Source organism: Schistocerca serialis, chromosome 2 (assembly GCF_023864345.2).
Source record: "Schistocerca serialis cubense isolate TAMUIC-IGC-003099 chromosome 2, iqSchSeri2.2, whole genome shotgun sequence".
Classification (NCBI taxonomy): domain Eukaryota; kingdom Metazoa; phylum Arthropoda; class Insecta; order Orthoptera; family Acrididae; genus Schistocerca; species Schistocerca serialis.
The window spans coordinates 426752912-426778512 of NC_064639.1; the positions used below are offsets into that span (position 1 = coordinate 426752912).

General features: G+C 43.2%; 1 protein-coding gene across 1 annotated transcript in view; it reads left to right on the forward strand.

The window, feature by feature from the left end:
• LOC126456036 (uncharacterized) overlaps positions 1-25601 on the forward strand; it is a 164263-nt gene that overhangs the window by 61115 nt on the left and 77547 nt on the right. The window lies entirely within an intron of this gene.

Here is a 25601-nt window from a genome sequence, read left to right on the forward strand (position 1 = left end):
GGCGCGAAACTGTGCAGGGGCGCATCCATATTTTGTTCGCCAGTGCGCTTCCTGTTACACGCTCCTGTTCCGCTCACCAGTGACGTGATTTAGACCGTCTTGTGCTGCACTTAGGGTTTCCTTGGTCACCTCTCCCCTTCTCTAGGCACCGATGTATACCCACATTTAGCAATAAACCTCTTTGGGAGTCAGTTTTTGGTAGCAAATATCTTGTTGTTCATTCGATCACCAAACTACGGACGCCCACTTCCTCTCCACTCCTGCCTACCTGTACATCTCTTCATGTCCAGAGAACTTTATCTGAGTCTGATAATTTCCAAAGTAAATAATTGAAGTATGAAATACCTATATTTACTAACATTAATTGAGCAAGTACTTTCTGGATACTCGAAGCATTGTCATAATGCACGTGTTAACAAAGTTACATCGACATCGATCGCTCTACCCAGACGCGAAAGCCAAAAGAGGTTTCTAATAAATAGCATGGCACCTTTTTGAGTTCAAATAGTGAGAAAAGGAGCTGTTTGTTCGTTTTTACGAAACCTATTAATTCTAAGAATTCACGGTGATTTATAATCAAGGAGTTTTTTTCAGGTTGTTTTCGTTTCATAACTTATTAACTCGTTTCACTAAATTTCCCTTTACTTTTGTGTTGAGTCATTTTCATCATCCGTCTAGGATGCTACTTATTTCACTGTAGTGAAGGAGTAGCTCATAATGACCTAAAATAATCAATTAAGCAATCTGTAGATGTAAATATTGCACATTTCCTTAAACTTCCTGGGACGGTACATAAGCTCTTGATAGGAATAAGCACTCAATTAAATAAAAATTTTCAGTACCTCAAATCACGTTTGATGAGTCTGTATGTTGTTTTTTTTCTGGTGCGATGATATTAGTGATGCAAGTGGGAAGCTGGTTTATCAGTTTGCTTAGCCTCTTCCATAAAGGGAATTCCTTCCTCTCACATCAACAGAATAAATAAATTAAATCACTTATTTATTGTAGCTGACAAAGAAAGTTTTGTACGTCCATCCTTTTAGCAGGAGGTCTCTTGGACGACTGCCGTTGAAACTGGTAGCGACAAAATAAAATAAAATCATAAGTACGGCTGTAGGTGTTTTTATTTATTTGTCACGACAGAGAAGCTGGTGGGATATGTGCGCACCCACATACATTCAGTAGGCCTCATCTATTGCAATTCCAGTCCGTTAAACACGATCTTCTGTGGAGAATAAGTTTAATTTTATTTATTTAATCGTATGGTTAGGGCTCCCCGCCGGACAGGACGTTCGCCGGGCGCCGGTCTTTCAATTTGACGCCACTTCGGCGACCTGCAGTCGATGAGGATGATAGGATGACGATGAGGACAGCACAACACCGTCCCTGGGTGGAGAAAATTCCCCGACCCCTCAGGTAATCGAAGCTGGGCCAAAAGGACTGACAGTCCGTCACACTGACCATTCAGCTACCGGGGCAGACATAAGTTTAATAAAGAGTATTCGCGGCCTCCAGGTCATAGTGGTTCTCCCCATTACTCTTGCCGTATGTTATATGTCCTTACTTTAACTTCATGAACGTGTTTGGATGTATGAAAATCGAGGTTAAGCGGCTTCCCGTAGTGTATTGCATCCTTTTCCAGAAAGGCTGTGATCTCATTTTATTGGATACTCTGGTTTCATATATTTTAGTTTTCCTTCTACGTTTCTGGAAGGCCTACATCGAGACAATCGAGATATTACTGTTAGTCTCTGTGGACATTTAGCGATTAAAATTTGATAACAATCAGTAACAACAGAAAATGACCGCGTCGGGGAGACCACAGGAGTATTTTAAGATATGCGCGCTCTGTGCATCGAGCTACAGAAGCATGTAAAATACCGCTTACAATTGCATACGCAACAGGTGGGCGAAAGAAAATTAACTAGAAAATATTTTAGTAAGTCTGAGGCGGAATTGAGTATTGCTAATAAACAGGAGAACTACATATCACAGAACAGGCTCCAACCCGTTATTACGGTCCACAAATCTGATGCTGTCACATGTCTGTTCATGTGCATCTCTTGCATGCTCTTCTTTTGTGTACGACCTCGTATTCAACAACAAGCAGAGGTGGTCTACAGAGTGGTGCGGCAACTGTCGCTGTAAGGAACTGGACAGGAGCAGAAATTAATAGCGAACAAGGAAACACAGCAAACAGAATATTAACATAACTTGTATTTGTCCAAGTGTAGGAAGACTCATTACAAATAATGCAACAAGAAACAGAGTCCAGCTATCAATGTCACAAGGAAAAGATTTCAAGTGTGAGTCCGCTGACTGGCTGGCACCGACAGTCCCGTATCGTGGTGGCTGAAGACGCTCATGGTCTAGAGCTGCTGGAGGCGTGGCTCAGCAGGCTCGACCCATTGGGTCCGCCAGATCCGGCGCGACCGCTACCAGAGTCAAACGAAAACTTACTATTTCGTTACCGGCAGTAAACTCTAATTGGGTGGTATCTGCACGTGATACCACAACTGTTTCAGTATTTTTGAATGATTGGGAGGACCAGACATATTTAGACACTTGATGAATGCAACAGAAAATAGTGCTCACGGTTGTTGTTGGTGTTCCTTGTCGAGTGGCATGCGAAGCACACTCCATGTAAAACGTGTGTAAAACTGTTTGCGCAGGGGATTAAGACCAGGAGTGTTTTCGCAAAACATTCATCAAAGTCTGCAGTGCAAAACTTAGTGGAAGAATGGCGCGAAACTGGTCTGTAGCGAATAAAAACTGCGGCTATCCGAAGCAGTCACTCCTGTTTCAACCTTATTGTAAATTGTAAACATTTTCTGGGTCTGATTTACTTGACCCTTCTTGTATTTGATATATTTCGCCGTGAAACTAAAGAACTGTAGACAATATCTTTAGATGTCTGTGGTGTGTTGTGTTGGAGGAAGGAGACGCTTTTCTAGCTACAGTCTTCCCCAGATGGACCGCATTTAAATGCTGGGCGAATGATATTTTTCCCAATAACACCATGCGTTTGCTGCGTCTAATGAAACTGGGGTTGGAGTCATGTAGCGTTGACTATCCAGCTGATATTTAAAACAGAAAAACATGGACACCTTCGTGTTCATAATCCAGAGGCACTTTAAGTATCTATACTTTGCATGGTGTGCGGATATGTAACGTCACTCAATGTTACAATGGTTACAATGCTAGGAGACGATTTTCATCTCGCTAGTAAAAAGTTTTGACTTGGGTTTCTGAATGAGGCTAGTCGAGTTCAACTACAGTTGGCAGCTTTGAACAGAGTTTTGATAGTTCTTAACAGAGTCAACTTCGTAATATCAGTGCCACGTCGATAACACGATATAGATCATACTGATGGAGCCAGACTCAAATGCCAGCCCACAGCAGAATCTCTCATTTACATAACACAGACAAAATCGTAGGTGCAATGTTAACGTTATGAAATATGTGTAGGTTATGCGTACAGAGGAAGAAAAAATAATATTCGCCTCATGGTGGAAGCAAGCCCTTACGATCATAATTCTAATACGCCTTCAGTTGTGAATAAATATGAAATACGCACTCAGTCTTAGACCATAATATACCATTTTCCATTTTGAGCAAGTGTTAGTGGCAAATCTTCTGAATTTATCCATTATAATTAGATCTAAAATGATTCATCTATAAACGCATGCTACGAGTTGCCTATCACGATTAAAGTGGTAAATGTTATGGCTTCTTTTGTTGAGCTGTACTCCATGAGGGCGATTACTGAAGGGTTTGATCTGTTTGTAGTAAGTACTAGGCACTGTCCTCTACTTGCAAATCTGCGATAATGACACCGTTCTACATAGAGGACAATGGAGAACAAGAATCTTAAAGGTATTCTCTCTTCATATGTTCCGACCCTCTAGAGGTGGAAAAAAACTGTTATTTTTGGGGATCGGATCAGAATCACTCACTCACTGAAATGAACTATATATTTTCACAACTCGCCACTCACCGTTCACGTAGTAAAATGAAACAAAGGCTACTTATCAATTTAATTCAACGTATCTGTATTTTTACATTATTTTAACATGTTTTGAAAGAACACAGACAATTAATTATTTGCTGTTGCCCCCCTTGTAGTTTCAAAATTGTCTACAATTTCTTTACATTTGTCTTCGGTAAAAATTTGAAATATCTCAAAGTAATTCTTGATATTTTTATCAAGGGGAAATCATGAAAATAAAAATCATTGTTGATGCTTTTTTTATAATTTTATTGAGAACTAAATATAACATAAAGTCTACATCGTAACTGAAATTAATTTTTTACCTTCTGTCGTTCACATCCAACACGACAATATCCACGTCCAGAAGAAAGAATCTAATCAATAATAAACAAATTATTGTGCAGTTATAAACAAAATTTGACCAAGTTTACATGAAGTGAATCGGATCCTTTTGAACAGCTACGCTCGCGGGACACAGATATGTCTATAATAAATAACCTTCCCAGAACCAACTGATAAAGTGGTGGATACAGTAGTTATCTGGATCCTCATAAGTTTAAGGGATCTCTGCTTCTAAGTAAACATATCTCAGGCAGATACTTCTAGTTCGACATTCGCCGCACGTCCTGGTCCTGGTTTTCCTGGAGCTGACTGATGGTGTAATTGAATTCCTAAACTGAAGAATTCGTATCCGTACAGCAGTTATTGGTTGGTGAGTTTTTTTTTTTTTTAATTTCAAGATTTCTTAAGGTAAACCTGCTCTTTTTTAACATATAACTGCTCTTTCGACCTCTGTCTTTTGCATTGCGTGTTGCACGAGATTTAAAGAATGTGCAAAGCAAGAGATATCTGGAAGGTTCAGAAGTATGGTAGTTGATTTCAAGTTTGAAGCATCATCCTTTATTATGACAGTGATTTTAACTTCGATATTATATTTGTTGGTAACAGCATTTACCCAACTCGAAATATTTTCTGTAGTGTTTCTTCATATTGGAAGCAGTCAGAAATGAAAGATTTGAGATTTTCTTTCTATGAAATGTGCCGTGAGGTCACAGAAACTATTATTTACAGTTGTCTGCCTGTCGTTTCCATTACAGCTGTCAAATCCTTTTTAATTTTATCACATAACTGGGCATTAGAGAGTTTCATTAAATTTTTCGAATTTGTAAAATGGTTCAAATGGCTCCGAGCACTATGAGACTTAACTTCTGAGGTCATCAGTCCCCTAGAACTTAGAACTAGTTAAACCTAACTAACCTAAGGATATCACATACATCCATGCCCGAGGCAGGATTCGAACCTGTGACCGTAGCGGTGGCGCGGATCCAGACAGTAGCGCCTAGAGCTGCTCGGCCACTGCGGCTAGCAATTTGTAAAACATAATTTCGAAAACCGTATGTACAATTGTTTAAAAATTGTGTATATAATGCCATAACATGATTTAATACGATCAGATTTATGAGTTGTTGCATACGAAAATCGGTTGGAGGTGAGACCATCACAAAAAGAAAAAAAATCGGCATCTGATTAGGAACCAAGCGACATTCGTGGGCTGGATTCAGATTTAGAACCACTTTGACTCCCTGGAAGAAGAACTTCATCTGAAGTGGAATTAGGCGTCGATGAGGATGAACCACGAGAAACCATTTCTAAAATCTCTGCAGAAGAATAATCAGTTGATTACAATATTTATCGGCTTTCTGACCCACAATGTTCCAGAGTATGTTAGGAATTTGGGCATATTCCGGTTTGATGGGTCAGAAGAACAGGAAGTTATCTGCTGGCAGTAGCGGCGTTTTCCTTTTTTTATCCACTTTGCTAAAATGATACCGTATATCACTTGAAGGTCTTCTAGACCAAGGCGCTGTATCTGACTTACGTAATGAAGAACTGAAAAGTACGTTATATGTGAAAATAAAAATACTTACTGTTATGATGTGCTTTTTAAAATAACAGAAACGTAAGCGCCAGGGGAACAGAGAGCGGAGAAACAGCGCTTGCTTTTCAATTCCTTGTAGCTCACTTGCTCCCAAGTGAGTTGCAGCGTTTTCCTTACAAGCTGTCTTTTCAAATCAAGAGCAGGAATAAAAGATGAGAAAGTGTTTTCTTCAAGAAAGCAGAGTTCTAAGAACTGAATTTCCCAGCTTACCATTCTTTTCACAGCTGGCAAAAGCTGCTCACATCAATAACGTACAGTATGACAATTATTAAACTGTGTTAAAAAAACGTAAATTATTTACAATCTGCGGCTTGCGCACACTTTATTCAGCATCTAAACGTCACTACAGATATTCGGATTTAGGTTAAACATGTTCGATATGCGTGCCATCATTGACGATGATGTAACGCAGACGAATAGCGAAGTTCTGCACGACCCGCTGAAGTGTCGGAACATCGATGCTGTCGATGACCTCCTGAATGACTATTTTCAGCTCAGCAATGGTTTTTTTTGCTATTGCTGTACACCTTGTTTTCAATATATCCCCATGAAAAGGAGTTGCATGTATTCAGATACGGAGAATATGACTGCTAATAGAGGCCCATGTCAGTATCCCAGAGACAGAATGCGTTCCACGAAGTGCTCTTCCAGGACATCAAACGCTCTCCTGCTCGATGGGGTCAAGATCCGTCTTACATGAACCACATCTTGTCGAAATCAAGGTCACTTTGGATAATCGAAAAGAAATCATCTTCCAAAGCCTACACGTACCGCTCGATTGTCATCGTGCCATCAAGGAATACCGCACCGATTATTCTGTGGCTGGACGTTACACACCACACAGTCACTCGTTGAGGGTGAAGAGACTTCCCGATCGTGAAATGCAGGTTCTCAGACCAACAAATGCGCCAATTTTGCTTATTGAGGATCCCACCCAAATGAAAGGAGCTTCATCACTAAACCGAACCATACATACGTATACAAACTCCCATCATGCCCCGCGGCCAACGGTGCACTATGAACGTCCTGCAAATAGTTCAGAAGTTATGACGATTTTACTTCATGTAGTTCAAAAATTTTCACTCTGTACGTAAACACATACGCACACACCGTCTACAACGTATTTTCTGCAACTTGGAAGATGATTCTTACTGTAATGGTGTATACCACAGTGACTATTTCAGCATGTTACATGGTTGGTTGGTTGTTTTGGGAAAGGAGACCAGACAGCGTGGTCATCGGTCTCATCGGATTAGGGAAGGGTGGGGAAGGAAGTCAGCCGAGCCCTTTCAGAGGAACCATCCCGGCATTTGCCTGGAGTGATTTAGGGAAATCACGGAAAACCTAAATCAGGATGGCCGGACGCGGGATTGAACCGTCGTCCTCCCGAATGCGAGTCCAGTGTCTAACGACTGCGCCACCTCGCTCGGTCATGTTACATGGTATGCTGTTGCAGCAGTCTGCCCAAGAACCTTCATTCCACTCAGTTACATCACTGGAGAGACATTTCAGACATGAAGCGCTATCACTCCCTTTTCACAAATCACCAGTCGTTTGCTACATAGAGTGATCTAAGTCACCGAATCAGCTTACGAGCGGATCACTTGTTTCTCTAGTAGACAGAGCTTCGACGTGTAGCTTTTCGACACACATACTAGCCTATCACATAGGACTGTCAGATAATATTCTCTGCAGAATCGAAACAGGAAGGCATTGCATATCAAGTATACGATGGAAAACTGAGATCTGGCAACGAAATACATTAGTTTTAGGTCAAAAATGCACTCATTTCACCACATACACTGAGGTTACAAACGTCATGGGAGACTTCCTAGTATCATGTCGGACCTCCTTTTGACCGACGTAGTGCTGCGACTCGTCGTGGCATGGACTCAGTAAGTCGCTGGAAGTCCCCTGCAAAAAATATTGATTCTGCCTCTATAACCATCCATAATTGCCGGTGCACAGTTTTGTGGACGAACTGACCTCTTCATTATGCCCCGCAAATGTTCGATGGCATTCATGTCGGGCGATCTGTGCTGCCAAATCTTTCCCTCGAACTGTCCAGAACGTTCTTCAATGCAAGCGCTAACAATTGAGATCCGTCATTGTTTGCGTGAATGAAATCCATGAATGGTTGCAGATGGTCTCCAAGCAACCGAGCTTAACCATATCCCGTCAATGATTGGTTCAGTTGAACCAGAAGATCCACTCCACTCCATGTAAACACAGCCCTTACTATTATGGAGACGCCAACGGCTTGCTCAGTGCCCTGTTGACAACTTAGGTCCACGGCTTCGTGGGCTCTGCGCCACAATCTAACTCTCCCTTCAGCTCTTACCACCCAGACCATGGCGTTCCAGTAATCTATGGTCCACTGATATGGTCACGGGCCCAGGAGAGACACTACAGGTGATGTCGTGGTGTTAGTAATGACACTCCCGTCGGTTGTCTGCTGACATAAACAATTAACGCCTAATTCGCTGCACTGTCCGGAAGGATACCTTTGTCATAAGTCCGTATTCCTTTTTCTCGTTATTATACGCAGTGTTGTTGTCTATCAGTACTGACAAAGTTTATGCAAACCCCGCTGTTCTCGGCCACTAAGTGAAGGCCGTCGGAGGAGTAATGCATTAAATTTGGTATTCTTGGCACTTCTTGATACTGTGGGCCTCGGAATGTTGAATTCCCTAACGATTTGGAATGTGCCGTACGTCTAGCACCTATTACCATACCGCGTTCAAATCTGTTAATTCCCATCGTGCGGCCATAGCCACGTCGTAAACATTTCCACATGTATCACCTGAGTGCAAATGGCAGCTCTGCCTGTGGACTGCGCTTTTATACTTTGTGCACGTGACATACCGGCACTGTATGTGTAGATATCGCTATCCGACGACTTTTGTCACCTCAGTGTAGTCTCCATTAGTTCTCTGCACATTGTCCAACATTCTTCGGGTGGGTTGATTCCACCATTGATGAATTTATTCTGGACAACTAGAGAAATACTCTGATGAGAAACAACATTATGACCTCTGACCTCGAGAATATTGAATACTAAATGCTGGTGTTGTGCATACATGATGCGGAAAGCTAGCTATAATAAGAAGACCTGAAAAGGATGGGCAGCAAAAGGGAAAAAATTCTGATATCAATTACTTTAACAAGGAGCTATATATTATGGCCCAACATCTGGGAACGAGAGTCTAGAAGCGGCGAAGCTGGTCGGCTGTTCTGGTGCTGCCGTGGTTACAGTCAGTAGAAAATGCTTCAAGGGTGGTGGAACCGTATGTATTCGACAAAGTTTGGAACGTCTTCGCCTCCATTTTGTCTAAGATTGTATTTTTTTCACGTTGACAACACAATGGAGACACAAACGTATTGAAATTCTGTTTTTTGTTTCGCCTTAATTGCGTAGTGTCTCAACTTCGAACCATTTCATAACACAAAAGAATAAATGACTCACAAACATAAATGTTTATTTCAGCGTTAATAACATGTTTCTTCTATGAGTTGACAATATAAGGAATAATCAGACAATTTGTATCTAATTTCGAGTCCTAGTAAGTTACTATAGTGAGATGACAAAAGTCACGGGGTATCTTCTAATACTGTGTTGGACCTCCTTTTGTCCGGCATACTGTAACAACTCGTCATGACATGGACTGAACAAGTCGCTAGAAGCTCCTGCAGAAATGTTGAGCTATGCTGCCTCTACAACCGTCCATAATCTGTTGCCAGTGCAGGATTTAGTGAACGAACTGACCTCACGATTATATCCCTCAAATGTTCGACGGGATTAATGTCGGGTGATGAGGGTGGCCAAACCATTCCCTCGAATTCCCCAGAATGTTTTTCAAACCAATCACGGGCAGTTGTCGCCCGGTGGCTAGTTGCATTGTCATCCATAAAAATTCCATCGTTGTTTGGGAACATGAAGTTCATGAATGGCTGCAAATGATCTCCAAGTAGCCAAACATTACTATTTCCAGTCAATTATAAGTCCTATTGGACCATAGAACCCAGTCCACTATATTTAAACACAGTCCACACCACTATGATGTCACCAACGGCTTGAACACTGCGTTGTTCATAACTTGGTTCTATGGCTTTGTGGGGTCTGTCCACACTCTAAACCTATCATCAGCTGTTACCAACGGAAATAGGGGCTTATGTCACCACCCACGGTTTTCCAGTTCTGTAGGGTCCAATCGATATGGTCACGAGGCCACTGCAGGTGATATCTTGCTGTTAATAAAGACACTCACGTCGATTATCTGACCATTAACACCAAATTTCGCCCCACTGTCATAAAGGATACGTTTGTCGTACGTCCCATATTTCTTTCTCTTCGTGCTGCATTGCGCTCAAAGTGGCGTGCTGCGATCAGGCTTAGTCGCCCTTGCTTGATCACAATGTCCTTAGAGAAGAGTTGAATCGTCTGGAGATTGTCAGCAGTGTCAAATATTATCAATGTCGTCAACATATTGCTCATCGTACTGCGAACTGTCGTCTAGACAGTGAAGTTGGTAGATATAAACGCCCAGAGGTCTTTTCGTGTCGATTCCGAGCGGCGGTGTATCTGAAATGTTTTTCTCGTTAACTCACAATGAAACCAGATGATTTAAACGCTTGGTGTCGTGTTCTGGACCTCCATCGCAGAGGTGTCGAAAGGAGGGTCGAAATTTGGATAAGAGAGGCTGTGACGCGTTTTTCAACACTCCATACATTCACGGTGTCCTTAGACAGAATTTTAGTAAAATGTGCTACCAATGTGACATTATTACAAGTCACATGAACTTATGAACTCTGTTTTTTTTCACATGTGTAGACTCCTTGCTGTTTGAAGCATCCCCGTGCCCGAAGATGATGTTACAGGGTGCCATCCTTCAGCATCATTACAAAGGAAGGTTGTGAGCACCTTTGAACCAAATCTAAAACTTCTTCATTGCAATGGGAGACAATTACAGGGTTCATAAAAAGTGACCCTTATAATTCTATACATTTACTATCTATATTCATGAAACCTTAACGACGTAACAGAGATGCCGTTCCTTTTTTTTCTCTCTCCATTTCGTTCGTTGTTGATCGTTGTGTTTGTTCGTTGCGGACGTCACATGACATCCGGTCAAGTTCGTTTGTTGATCGTTTCACTCAGTTTTTTTATTACAGAGTCCAACCCACTCTCTGACCGAACACGCTGAGCTACCGTCCCGGCGTTCCTTAACAGTTGAGATACTGACGTAAAAGACCTAGATACAATATCTGTAGATCCATGAACACCACCTAAAGTGTCACTCAACAGACACGATTGTTCTCCATCTTTGTGAAATACTCATTTCGTAGCTCATTAGTTGCATATTGTATATTGATCACGCATTCTTAATCTGATTTACTGGGCTGCTTCCTCTAGTGCTGGGGCATCACTTAGGTTCGATATTGCACAACATCGTCGGGCATAGGTGATGAAAAGTTTCCTTTGCTGTGGGTAGACGCCGAGATGTCTTGAGGTCCTTGGAACGGTTACCACCGCACTTGTTGCAATTACACAACCCATTGCACCTACACACAAATACAGTCCTGGAAATGGAAAAAAGAACACATTGACACCGGTGTGTCAGACCCACCATACTTGCTCCGGACACTGCGAGAGGGCTGTACAAGCAATGATCACACGCACAGCACAGCGGACACACCAGGAACCGCGGTGTTGGCCGTCGAATGGTGCTAGCTGCGCAGCATTTGTGCACCGCCGCCGTCAGTGTCAGCCAGTTTGCCGTGGCATACGGAGCTCCATCGCAGTCTTTAACACTGGTAGCATGCCGCGACAGCGTGGACGTGAACCGTATGTGCAGTTGACGGACTTTGAGCGAGGGCGTATAGTGGGCATGCGGGAGGCCGGGTGGACGTACCGCCGAATTGCTCAACACGTGGGGCGTGAGGTCTCCACAGTACATCGATGTTGTCGCCAGTGGTCGGCGGAAGGTGCACGTGCCCGTCGACCTGGGACCGCACCGCAGCGACGCACGGATGCACGCCAAGACCGTAGGATCCTACGCAGTGCCGTAGGGGACCGCACCGCCACTTCCCAGCAAATTAGGGACACTGTTGCTCCTGGGGTATCGGCGAGGACCATTCGCAACCGTCTCCATGAAGCTGGGCTACGGTCCCGCACACCGTTAGGCCGTCTTCCGCTCACGCCCCAACATCGTGCAGCCCGCCTCCAGTGGTGTCGCGACAGGCGTGAATGGAGGGACGAATGGAGACGTGTCGTCTTCAGCGATGAGAGTCGCTTCTGCCTTGGTGCCAATGATGGTCGTATGCGTGTTTGGCGCCGTGCAGGTGAGCGCCACAATCAGGACTGCATACGACCGAGGCACACAGGGCCAACACCCGGCATCATGGTGTGGGGAGCGATCTCCTACACTGGCCGTACACCACTGGTGATCGTCGAGGGGACACTGAATAGTGCACGGTACATCCAAACCGTCATCGAACCCATCGTTCTACCATTCCTAGACCGGCAAGGGAACTTGCTGTTCCAACAGGACAATGCACGTCCGCATGTATCCCGTGCCACCCAACGTGCTCTAGAAGGTGTAAGTCAACTACCCTGGCCAGCAAGATCTCCGGATCTGTCCCCCATTTGAGCATGTTTGGGACTGGATGAAGCGTCGTCTCACGCGGTCTGCACGTCCAGCACGAACGCTGGTCCAACTGAGGCGCCAGGTGGAAATGGCATGGCAAGCCGTTCCACAGGACTACATCCAGCATCTCTACGATCGTCTCCATGGGAGAATAGCAGCCTGCATTGCTGCGAAAGGTGGATATACACTGTACTAGTGCCGACATTGTGCATGCTCTGTTGCCTGTGTCTATGTGCCTGTTGTTCTGTCAGTGTGATCATGTGATGTATCTGACCCCAGGAATGTGTCAATAAAGTTTCCCCTTCCTGGGACAATGAATTCACGGTGTTCTTATTTCAATTTCCAGGAGTGTATAAATGGCCACAAAGAAGCAAATCATTTTCTCTTTTGAAATGATCTGCTTGTGTTATTTGGAATTACGGTGAAAAATACGCCCACAGCGAGTGCTTCTGTGCTACCTTAGAAATTGAAATCGTTTTCCAGCAGGCAAACAGAACCACCAGCGCGGAAGATGCGAGTGGATACGTTGCCAGCATGTTCTTCTAGTGGGAGAGGATTCTGCGGCACACGCGCTGCAGAAAATTTCACGCATGACAAATTGCAGTACATTGCAATGTAACTGCTACTTCCGGTCCACTGTATTGGGTGGAAAAGTGTAGCAATTTTATGAAACTCTTTGGTACGTAACATGTTCTATACGCACTTCTCTTTTTAGCACAACGTCGGTGGCGTTTAAGGTAATTTTTCACCTAATTTCAGAGCAAGTGAGAACCGACTCCTTAATGGATGCGAAAATACAGTAGTGAGCGAGTTAATAAAAATTTTACTATCTTACAAATTTAGAACCTGCCACTAACTTTTTTGAAGTTAGACTTATCTTAAATAAGCTTTGACAGCGCTAAAGAGATAAAAATTTTCGTTGTGCTACACTCTGTGGTGATTCAAGCTTATTTGTTACGAAGAAACCTTACCGTATTACCTTTCATTTACGTTTCTGCGCTCTGATATTCACAACTTAATTCCACTATGTGTATATTCTTTCGTGACTATAAAACTTTAATAGATTGGTTTCTCCTCACCTTCTGCACTGCCCTGTTGACTGTCAACGAGGAATCACCCGCTTTTACGCTAACCTCATCAACAGAAAACCTGAAAAACTGAAAGTAACAGAGAATTTAAAATAGCAAAATGGAACTTCAGAACGCTACTAAAAGTTGGAAGAACTAAAGGAAATCATGAAACACGCTGAATAGCACGGTATTTGAATCTCGATATAACGGTGTACCTGACTTCGCACCAAACTGATTTGATTATTTTGATGCGACAGAAAAGCCAGGAAAAATCTGTGTAGCGAGTGTTCTAAGAGGCAAATGACAGAATTCAGTAGTTATTATCTACGACGTTAACGATCGAACATTGTTGATGTAAATCGATGGTTTTTCAGCTGATCAGCCCGTAGTGCAAGCTTACTAACGACGAGCAGCGAACATACACTACTGTCCATTAAAATTGCTACACCAAGAAGAAATGCAGATGATAAACGGGTATTCATTGGACAAACATATTATACCAGAACTGACATCTGATTACATTTTCACGCAATTTGGGTGCATAGATCCTGAGAAATCAGTACCCAGAACAACCATCTCTGCCCGTAACAACGGCCTTGATACGCCTGGGCATTCAGTCAAACAGAGCTTGGATGGCGTGTACAGGTACAGCTGCCCATGCAGCTTCAACACGGTACCACACTTCATCAAGATTAGTGACTGGCGTATTGTGACGAGACAGTTGCTCGGCCACCATTGACCAGACGTTTTCGATTGGTGAGAGATTTGGAGAATGTGCTGGCCAGGACAGCAGTCGCACATTTTCTGTATCCAGAAAGGTCCGTACAGAATCTGCAACATGCGGTCGTGCGTTATCCTGCTGAAATATAGGGTTTCGCAGGGATCGAATGAAGGGTAGAGCCACGGATCGTAACACATCTGAAATGTAACGTCCACTGTTCAAAGTGCCGTCAGTGCGAACAAGAGGTGACCGAGACGTGTAACCAATGTCACCCTGTACCATCACGCCGGATGATACGCAAGGATGGCGATGACGAATACACTCTTCCAATGTGCGTTCACCGCGATGTCGCCAAACAAGGATGCGATAATCATGATGCTGTAAACAAAACCTGGATTCATCCGAAAAAATGACGTTTTGCCATTCGTGCACCCAGGTTCGTCGTTGAGTACACCATCACAGGCGCTCCTGTCTGTGATGCAACGTCAAGGGTAACCGCAGCCATGGTCTCCGAGCTGATAGTCCATGATGCTGCAAACGTCGTAGAACTGTTCGTGTAGATGGTTGTCGTCTTGCAAACGTCCCCATCTGTTGACTCAGAGATTGAGACGTGGCTGCACGATCCGTTACAGCCATGCGGCTAAGCTACCTGTCATCTCGACTGCTAGTGATACGAGGCCGTTGGCTTCCAGAACGGCGTTCCGTATTACCCTCCTGAACCCACCGGTTCCATATTCTGCTAACAGTCATTGAATCTCGATCAATGCGAGCAGCAATGTCGCGATATGATAAATCGCAATCGCCATAGGCTACAATTTGACCTTTATAAAAGTCGGAAACGTGATGGTACGCATTTCTCCTCCTTACACGAGGCATCACAACAACGTTTCACCACGCAACGCTGGTCAATTGCTGTTTGTGTATGAGAAATCGGTTGTAAGCTTTCCTCATGTCAGCACGTTGTAGATGTCGCCACCGGCGCCAGTCTTGTGTGTATGCCCTGAAAAGGTAATCATTTCATATCACAGCACCTTCTTCCTGTCGGTTAAATTTTGCTTCTGTAGCATGTCATCTTCGTGGTGTAGCAATTTTAATGGCCAGTAGTGTAAATAAAGATCCAAGGTGGTCAAAATAAAAGTGGTCCGGAAAACGTTACTGTCAGACTGACACAGGTCTGACCCTTGTTAATGAACAACACAGAAGATGGAATTGCCACCGTTGACATCGAAGTAGGGCTGTGATCCATTTATCAAACTGTGAAGCAATCCTAACATGGCAACCTGAGAGATTTCAGCAATATGTTGTCAGCGTTCTGCTTTTGATCTTCTCATAAAAACTCAAGTACTCAAGTTCTTCCGAACAGGCCTCGGAAGGCCCAAAGATACCGACCCATCGCCGTGTCATCATCAAGCAATAGGCGTCGCTGGATACGGATATGGAGGTGTATGTGGTCAACTGTTTCCAGTTTTCGTTGCCGAAATCGAAATTTCTCAATCAAGTAGCTCCTGAATTGACCAGACAAGGGATGAGTGCAGTCCACTTGCTGACAGCGTTCGGAAGACCCGGACGGCCACCCATCTAACTGCTAACCGAGCCTGACAACGCTTAATTTGTGTGATGTCACGACTTCCAGAGTTATCACTGCTGCAGGGCCATTGATAGCTTTTCTAGTTATAGAGAATTGTATGAGTATACCTGTCCCTTCAATTTAGCCCAAAGTAAAAATCATAGGAAGAGAGATGGATTATACTCTCCTCGACGAAAGTCTCACGCGCGTGTGACGAGCCTGTCAAGGCGCTGTGTGCAGCTGTTCCGTCTTGCTGAAAATATCCAAACAGTTGTTCATTTCCTGTGAACTGATCCACATATGGATTAAACAGTTTCTGGATGTTGATGGTGTTGGGACAGCAAGCAGCCACAAATTTAGTTAATTATATAGTTCAAACTTAATAATTAATGTAACAATATAAAAAAAATCAATGTCTCTGTACTAGTGTAAAAGGCATTACAATTGCGTAAATGAATATATGATCCTTTCCAAACATTAGACATCATCGTCAAATTTTACGATATATGATAGCATCTTTGATACTCATATGTCTGTAAACTCTTTGTATGTATCAAAACATGTGGTGCGTGATAGAAATCTTCTCAGTGACAAATCTAAAGTGTTTAGTGAGAAAAATTTACGTGTGCAACAATAAGAATCCAGTGGGAATGTATTCACACCTCCTGGACGAATGTTATGAAAACAAACACTCCAAACCGACATTTCACTTAAGTCACATGCAACGAAAATCTGTAACGCAACCATCTGTGTGCGTCGTGTTTATAATTATGTATTATTTATATTTTAGGACAATTAATCTGTAAAAAACACACCACATGTCATAAAGAAAGCGTGTAAACCGTCTGAGGATGAATCACAAGGATTCGAAACCGGTAACGGTACCCTTTGAATAAAGGATCAGAAAGTAAGTTTGTGGCTGGTTGCTGTCCCAACACAATCAAAATTTGTGTTCAAACAACAGCCATGATCTCCATCATGTCATCATATGACAAAATTGCATCAAGTTTCTGGATGCACCGATTAGCCGTAACAGTATGGTGAAAGAATCGTATTATGATGCGGACACCAGACATTGCACGCCGAACACCAGTCTTGAGACTATGCAACGGCTTGTCAGAGTACTGATGGAGATTTTCTGATGCATAATCGCGTATACCCTGACATGCTGTACCAGACCTCATCTGAAAAAATGAAAAACTAAGATCCAAAACGTCTTCACTCAGAAACGACTGGTAGATATCAAAATGTGAAAGTTTATCTGGACGTTGTTAAGTCAAGCACAGTAGTAAATTTTGAAGGATAAAGATGCTGATTCTTTTGGATAATGTTTCGATACGATGATCTCTTAATCCCCCTTGCACACATAAACTATACTGAGATGTCGTCGGACATTGTTCCAGGCCTTTCTTCTCTCTAATCATGTTTTCTGAGATTCGAACTCTTTTCGACTAGTGCCACAAAGTTTTGCATTGCAGACATTGCAGATTTCAAGCTCTTACGCAAATGGTTCCACACATGTTTTGTACGAACTGTGCTTAGCATAACATTTGACAATAAACTTGCGCTGTTTTATCGAAAACACCATTTTGTGTTGCATCGAGCTGGTAACTAAACACGTCTGCTTCACTCACTCACTCAAACGAAATGACGCAGCCATGTACTAGGGATAGAACATGCAGGAGATTCGTAGTGTAGACACGTGACAGCAACTGACTGCTGCTCGTAAATCGCGGTTCCCAGCGTTTAGTGTGATATTTGGCTGATAATTAACAAGGCTCAATTTCGAGTCAGTCTGGTAATTATATTCCTGGCCGGTTCCATTTTGCCCAATCCGCTCCATGGTCATACAGTGGAATTCTCTGGAACAACAACAAAAATGATAATGGGAGACTTCTCGCCTGCTAACTAAATAAGGCTGTTAACCTCGTATTGAGAAACATCCACAGCAGAGTCGAGAGGGTGATACATTTTACGAATTAGGAACACTTGATTCAAATACTTTTCGAAAGATCAAGAAGAAAACGCTACTGTTGTTGTTGTTGTGGTCTTCAGTCCTGAGACTGGTTTGATGCAGCTCTCCATGTTACTCTATCCTGTGCAAGCGTCTTCATCTCCCAGTACCTACTGCAACCTACATTCTTCTGAATCTGCTTAGTGTATTCATCTCTTGGTCTCCCTCTACGATTTTTATCCTCCACGCTGCCCTCCAATACTAAATTGGTGATCCCTTGGTGCCTCAGAACATGTCCTACGAACCGATCCCTTCTTCTAGTCAAGTTGTGCCACAAACTTCTCTTCTTCCCAATTCTATTCAATACCTCTCATGAATTATGTGATGTACCCATCTAATCTTCAGCATTTTTCTGTAGCACCACATTTCGAAAACTTCTATCCTCTTCTTGTCCAAACTATTTATCGTCCATGTTTCACTTCCATACATGGCTAAACTCCATACAAATACTTTCAGAAACGACTTCCTGACACTTAAATCTATACTCCATGTTAGCAAATTTCTTCAGAAAAACTTTCCTTGCCATTGCCAGTCTACATTTTATATCCTCTCTACTTCAACCATTATCAGTTATTTCAGTTATTTTGCTCCCCAAAAAGCAAAACTCCTTTACTGCTTTTAGTGTCTCATTTCCTAATCTATTTCCCTCAGCATCGAGTACATTGCATTATCCTCGTTTTCCTTTTGTTGATGTTCATCTTATATCCTCCTTTCAAGACACTATCCATTCCGTTCAACTGCTCTTCCAAGTCCTTTTTTGTCTCTGACAGAATTACAATGTCATCGGCGAACCTCAACGTTTTTATTTCTTCTCCATGGGTTTTAATACCTACTCCGAATTTTTCTTTTGTTTCCTTCAATGCTTCCTCAATATAAGGATTGAGCAACAACGGGGATAGGCTACAACCCTGTCTCACTCCCTTCCCTACCACTGCTTCCCTTTCGTGTCCCTCGACTCTTATAACTGCCATCTGGTTTCTATAAAAATTGAGAAAACGCTTGATACGAAATATATCTACAAGGGGGTGCGTAAAAGTAATGCTTCGAACTTTTTATCCTCTTCTCATTGTCTGTTGAGGTGTTACATGTCATACGTATTACTTGGTCGAATTTCCCGCTTCGCTGACGCAAGTTCCGGCCTTCTGCCGATAGCGTATAACATGACTATGAGTAACGTAATTATGTCGTTGCACGAGAAACTGCTTGCTGTAATCGAGTTTCTTCGAAGACTTCGTCGGAAGAAGGCGCACCCTTCCCTTCAGCACGACAGTGTCAGACCGCACACGAGCGCTGCGACATCTGCAACAGTCCGGCGCGTTGCGTTCGCTGCTATCAGTCATTCTTCTTAGAGTCCCGACATGGCCGCATCCGATTTTCATTTGTCTCCAAAACCTGAAGAACACCTCCGAAGACTTCATTTGGATAGCGATGAAGCGGTGCAAACAACGGACAGGTTGTGGCTCCGTCAACAGTGCTAAACGTTCCACAGATAGACATCAACAAACTGGTCTCTCGTTGATAGTAATGTGTTCGTCGCTAGGATGACTATGTTGAGAAATACACTACTGACCATTAAAATTGCTACACCAAGAAGAAATGCAAACGATAAACGGGTATTCATTCGACAAATATCCTGTCCTAGAACTGATATGTGCTTACATTTTCACACAATTTGGGTGCATACATCCTCAGAAATCAGTATCCACAACAACCACCTCTGGCCCTAATAACTGGGTTATCGTCGTTCCCTGAGCTACGGTTTTGGATCTGATACACATCGGAGGCGACATGTACATGCATTTTACTGTGAAATTACCGTACTGTTTGCAGTCTGAATATTAAAATACTCGGTTTCGTCCACTGCTGAGGGTGGCAGTGGTCTGCAGAGAGCACTTACGTGCAGTCTCACATATGACTTGTGCGCCCACGATGTTATATGAAACACACAAACTTTCTGCTCAGTCACAAGGCGGTGGTGTGTGCTATTGCTGCAAACGACCTATAGCACTGACAGGAGCGACGAAGTGGTACGACGTTGATTACTTATTTCATAATAATTGTTGTTATTACATATCGCCCGTCATCTAGTACCTAAAACTGGTATTTATGATGAGCATATTCACAATGTTACGTTTTACATAGTTTGGTGTTACCCTTATAAATTTATCGGAATTATTTGTACCTTACATTAATTTATTTAGGCGAAGAGCTTGTCTGCCATATATAGGCGGATTTTCCGTCACATCCAGAGAGAATCTACTCCAGGGCACTGCAAGTACTTCCTTCTCTAGCACAGTAATTAACCAGAAAATTAAATTTACTGCACAACAGGTTGGTACAGCAAGATAGCGCAGAGTTAACTGCAGCCACCATAGCAGTGACAGTGAAAATTAACGCAGTTGGCGCCAGAACGTATCATTTGCGATGTGCAGCTCATCCCTCGTGCCCCTAGGGACAGTCATTACTCTCCAGCCATTTGTGCCCGTGTACGTACTGATGTTACGTGGCTTGCAGCCCCTATGCAAACTCCTACTGTGATTTTTATTACTTCGCTATCCGTGTCAATACTTTAAGCTTTCCTCAATCTTTTCCCATCCTGTGTTAATGTTCTCATCTCACCTTTGCTGCTACACCCAACATCCTCTCATATCTCTTTACCATATTCTTGTCTTTGTCTGTCACTAAAAATTTTTCCTCCATTGTTGCTCCCAACGACAAGTTAACTATTCGTGGATTCCGCAGCAGAAGTTGCACTAAACTGTCCGTTCTTCTGGTAAGAGTCTTCCGCTAGATGTATTTCACCTCAGTCCTCCGGTTAGTTTTGAGAGGCCCGTGACGGACTCCTAATCTTTGTCATATTTCTGATCTTAGATAGCACTTGTACCCAACGTCCTCAGTTATTCTCATACTTAATCGTCAACATCCTTCTATAGCAGCCCATCTCAAACGCAACGACTTTCTTCTAATTTTTTCCTCACCCCGTGATTCACATCGGTACACTGCTGTGTTCCAAACGTGATACTTCTTCCCCAATTTAGGGCCAGTGTTTGAGAATAGGGGATTTCTTTGGACCAGGAATGCCGTCTTTCCCTGTGCGTGCTTGCTTTTTATATCCTCCATGCTCCATCCATCAAGTGCTATTTTGACGAAATGGTTCACGGGTTAACATCCACATGTCAGGTGTACCCCTAACGGTGGAAACGTGGTCGCTTGCCGAAATACCGTGCCCGTTGCACGGACATCCGGCCGTTGACACGTTAACTATTTCGGCATGACGATTTGGGAGATATTCAAGAACGACAAATGTTATTTTGATTGAAGTGTCTCATAATTATAAATAAAAAGTAGCTATCCGTAATTGTTTTGAAGAAAATTTAATAGCCAAGATGACATTCAGTGCCATTTATTCCTGATTACCGGTTTCAACAGTTAAGGTTCTTATCTTCTGGTCTTTAAAAAAATTACTATTATGCGTCCTGTTCCATTACGACTGTCACACACACACGATGTTTACATTCAGATGGATATTATGTAGCACCTGCGTGGAATGTGTTACGTAATAACAACTAGAATGTCAACATAGTATATGCGATACAATCATAACAGAGCAGAGCGTGTAACAACAAATTTTTTAAAGATCGGAATATGACAGCATTAAGTGTTGAAAGCGGTAATCACGAATAGCACTGAATGTGGTCTTAGCTATTAAATTTTCTCCAAAGTGTTATTTTGATTCCAAGGTAGCAGAATTCCTTCAGTTCGTCTGCTTCACGGTCCCCAAATTTGACGTTAAGTTAATCGGTGATCTCATTTCTGCTGCACTTCATTACTTTCGTCTTTTCTTGGTTTGCTCTCTACCCTTATTCTGCTATTAGTAGACTGTTGATTTCGTTCTGCATATCATATACCTCTTCATCACTTTCACTGAGAATTTCAGTTTCACCAATGAATGTCTTTCACCGTCTTGAACTGGTATTTTACGAAATGAAACTACAAGGTTCCAGAGACATTTTCCAGTCAGAAACATATATGATACCCATACACTGAAGCGCCAAAGAAACTGGTATTCAAATACGGAAATATGCAAACAGGCAGAAGGCGGCGCTGCGGTCGGCAACGACTATATAAGACAACAAGTCTCTGGCGCAGTTGTTAGATCGTTTACTACTTGTACAATGGCATGTTATCAAGATTTAAGTGAGCTTCAACGTGGTGGTATAATCAGTGCACGTACGATGTGACACAGCATCTCCGAGGTAGCGATGAAATGGGGATTTTCCCGTACGACCATTACACGAGTGTACCGTGAATATCAGGAATCCGGTAAAACATCAAATCTCTGACATCGCTGCTGTCGGCAAAAGATCCTGCAAGAACAGGACCAACGGCGGCTGAAGAGAACCGTCCAACGTGACAGAAGTACCACGCTTGCGCAAATTGCTGCAGATTTCAATGCTTGGCCATCGAAAAGTGTTAACGTGTGAACTAAAACGAAACATCATCGAACTGGCCTTTCGAAGGACCGCTCCTGTACCCTTGACGACTGCACGACACAAAGGTTTACGCCTCACCTGGGCCCGTCAGTACCGACATTGGACTTTTGATGACTTGAAACGTGTTGCCTGGTCGAACGATTCTCGTTTCAAATTGTATCGAGTGCATGGACGTGTACGGGTATGGAGACAACCTCACGAATCCATCGACCCTGCATGTCAGCAGTGATTGTTAAAGCTGGTGGAGGCTTTGTAATGGTGTGGGGCGCGTCCAATTGGGGTGATATGTGATCCCTGATATGTCTAGATGCGACATTGACAGGTAACACGTACGTAAGCATTCTGTCTGATCACCTGCAACCATTCATGCCCATTGTGCATTCCGACGGACTTGGGCAATTCCAGCAGGACAATGCGACACATCACACGTCCAGAATTGCTACAGAGTGGCTCCAGGAACACTCTTCTGAGTTTAAACACTTTCGCTTGCCTCCCTAGACAAACTGCATGTACACACCAATATTTTATTTCTACTGAACAATGGAGCGTAATAGCTGCATCCCTGTCTTACATCCTTTTACTCTCAGCACTTCGTTTTTGTCTTATATTCTTGTAGTTATTTTTTGGTTCTTATATGCTCCTGTATATTAGATGTCTTTCTTTGCAGATTAGACGTATTTTTCTTAGAATTTCAAGCATCTTGCACCATTTGACGTGTTTTCTGAAGTCACGATTCGGTTGTCAAGCGCAACGTCAGAACTGCGTCTCTGCTGCCTTCCGAAAACGTAGCTGATCATCTTACAGATCGTCAAGGTTCTTTTCCATTCCTCCTCACCTACTCTTTCTTAAAGAAACCTACTATCGCTTTGACGCCACGAGAGGCGCACAGATTTCTGTAAGTACGAGGGTCACTCCAAAAGAAATGCACACAATTTTTGTAAAAATACAGTTTTCATTCTGCATGTGTGAAAGTTTCACATTGTGTAGATACACCCTTCCCGCTTGTTTTCAAACTTAGTTCAACCTGTTCCCGTGAGAGGCGCCATCACAGCATGTCTTCAAGATGGCTGCTACACTTGACGTTCGTCAGAAGCAACGTGCTGTCATAGAATTCCTGTGCTGTGAAAACGAGACAGTGGGAAACATCCACAAGAGGTTGAAAAAGGTGAATGGAGAAGCTGCTGTCGATCGCAGTACAGCTAGTTGGTGGGCAAGCAGGTTACGTGGTGAAAGCGGGCATGGTAAAATTGAGGATTGTCCTCGCAGCGGCCGGCCTCGTACAGCACACACTCCATACAGTGTGCAGAGATTTAACGAATTGGTGACTGCTGACAGACGCATCACAGTGAACGAATTGTCACGCTACGTTGGGATACGGGAAGAAAGTGTTTGCAGAATAGTGTTGGCGTTAAAAAAGGTTTGTGCCAGGTGTGTTCCCAGTATGTTGACAGTGGCTCACAAAGAAACAAGAAAAACGGTATGCAGCGAACTTTTGGAACAGTACGAGAATGGCTGAGATGAATTTCTTGGATGAATTGTGATGAAACATGACTCCATCACTTTTCACCAGAGACGAAGAGGCAATCAGTGGAGTGGCATCATGCAAATTCACCGAAGAAAAAAAAATTCAAAAGCACACCTTCTGCTGGAAAAGTTTTGGCTACAGTGTTTTACGATTCCGAAGGACTCTTGCTCGTGGACATCGTGCCAAGTGGAACCAGCATAAATTCTCATGCATACGTGACGACACTGAAGAAACTTCAAGCTCGACTGAGTTGTGTTCGACCACATCGGCAAAAGCAGGATGTTTTGCTGCTGCACGACAATGCACGGTCACATGTCAGTCAAAAAACCATGGAAGCGATCACAAAACTCGGATGGACAACACTGAAACACCCGCCTTATAGTCCTGACCTGGCTCCATGTGACTATCATCTCTTTGGGAAACTGAAAGACCAGGGGCGGGCAAACGTTGCACGCGGCTCATGAGGGCACAGCGCTGCACGTGTGCTGCTCGCGTGCAGGCGTCGACCGGAGCAGTGGCGACAGCCGGCAGGTTGCGCCAGTGTAGTGCCAGGCTCAGCAGCGGACGTTGTATTTCAAGAACCGGAAAATGCAGAGTGAAACAAGGAAACGGGGAAGTGGAGATTTGCTATCTTCTAAAAGGTAATGGGAGAATCATTTTTTCCTTAGTGCAGAAACGTGAAAATTCGAAATGTTTAATATGTGTGAGTATTCTCGCTGGTCGGCGGAAGTTTAGTATTGAAGGCCATTATAATAAATTTCACAAGGACGAGTACAATTTACTAGCGGATTCTGAGCGGATGGGGAAATTGACTGAGCTTAAGAAGAGCGATCTGCCGAATTAGATGAATCTGTCCTAGTTGCTGTTGTCACGAGAGATCTGCGACTTTCTTTCGTCATGTCTCTCATCTAACTGATTTAACATTTTATGGAACACTGTTTTCAATTTTTCAGGACGACAAGAATAATAGCCCAGCGGTACGTGCAAGTTATAAAATTGCGCTTAATACAGCGAGAGCTGGAAAACTATTTGCTGAATTAATAAGCCTCGGTTAAGAGCAAACATCAGTGATGAAAATTTACGTAACTGTTTGCGTTTGTGTGTATGTAGAGATTTTGTTCCAGATATTAAACGTATTGTAAACTCCACCTGTGATAATTAAATAAAACGTATCGTAGGCAATAGGTACTCTTTGAAACCATGATTTCTTTCAAGCACTCCTACTAACATTATTCCTTTGTTCAATAAAGCAAGCTAGGAAAAAAAAAACGCATTACAGAGGAAGGAGAGGACAGAAGGTATGGTGGGGTGGGGAGGTAAGCGGGTGGCCAGCTTGCCCCTGTGCGCACGCACCTGTTAACAGCACGCGTGCAAGTGCACCCCACACGTGCGGGATTCCTGCCCGCCCCTGTGAAAGACACTCTTCGTGGAACAAGGTTCGAAGATGATGACTCCCTTGTGCACGCTGCCAAACAGTGGCTCCAACAGGTTGGTCCAGAATTTTACCGTGCAGGTATACAGGCGCCGGTTCCAAGATGGCGTAAGGCAGTTGAGAGGGATGGAAATCATGTGGAGAAATGAAAATATTGTTCCTAAAGAATGTATCTATGCACTGCAAAACTTTCAAACATGTA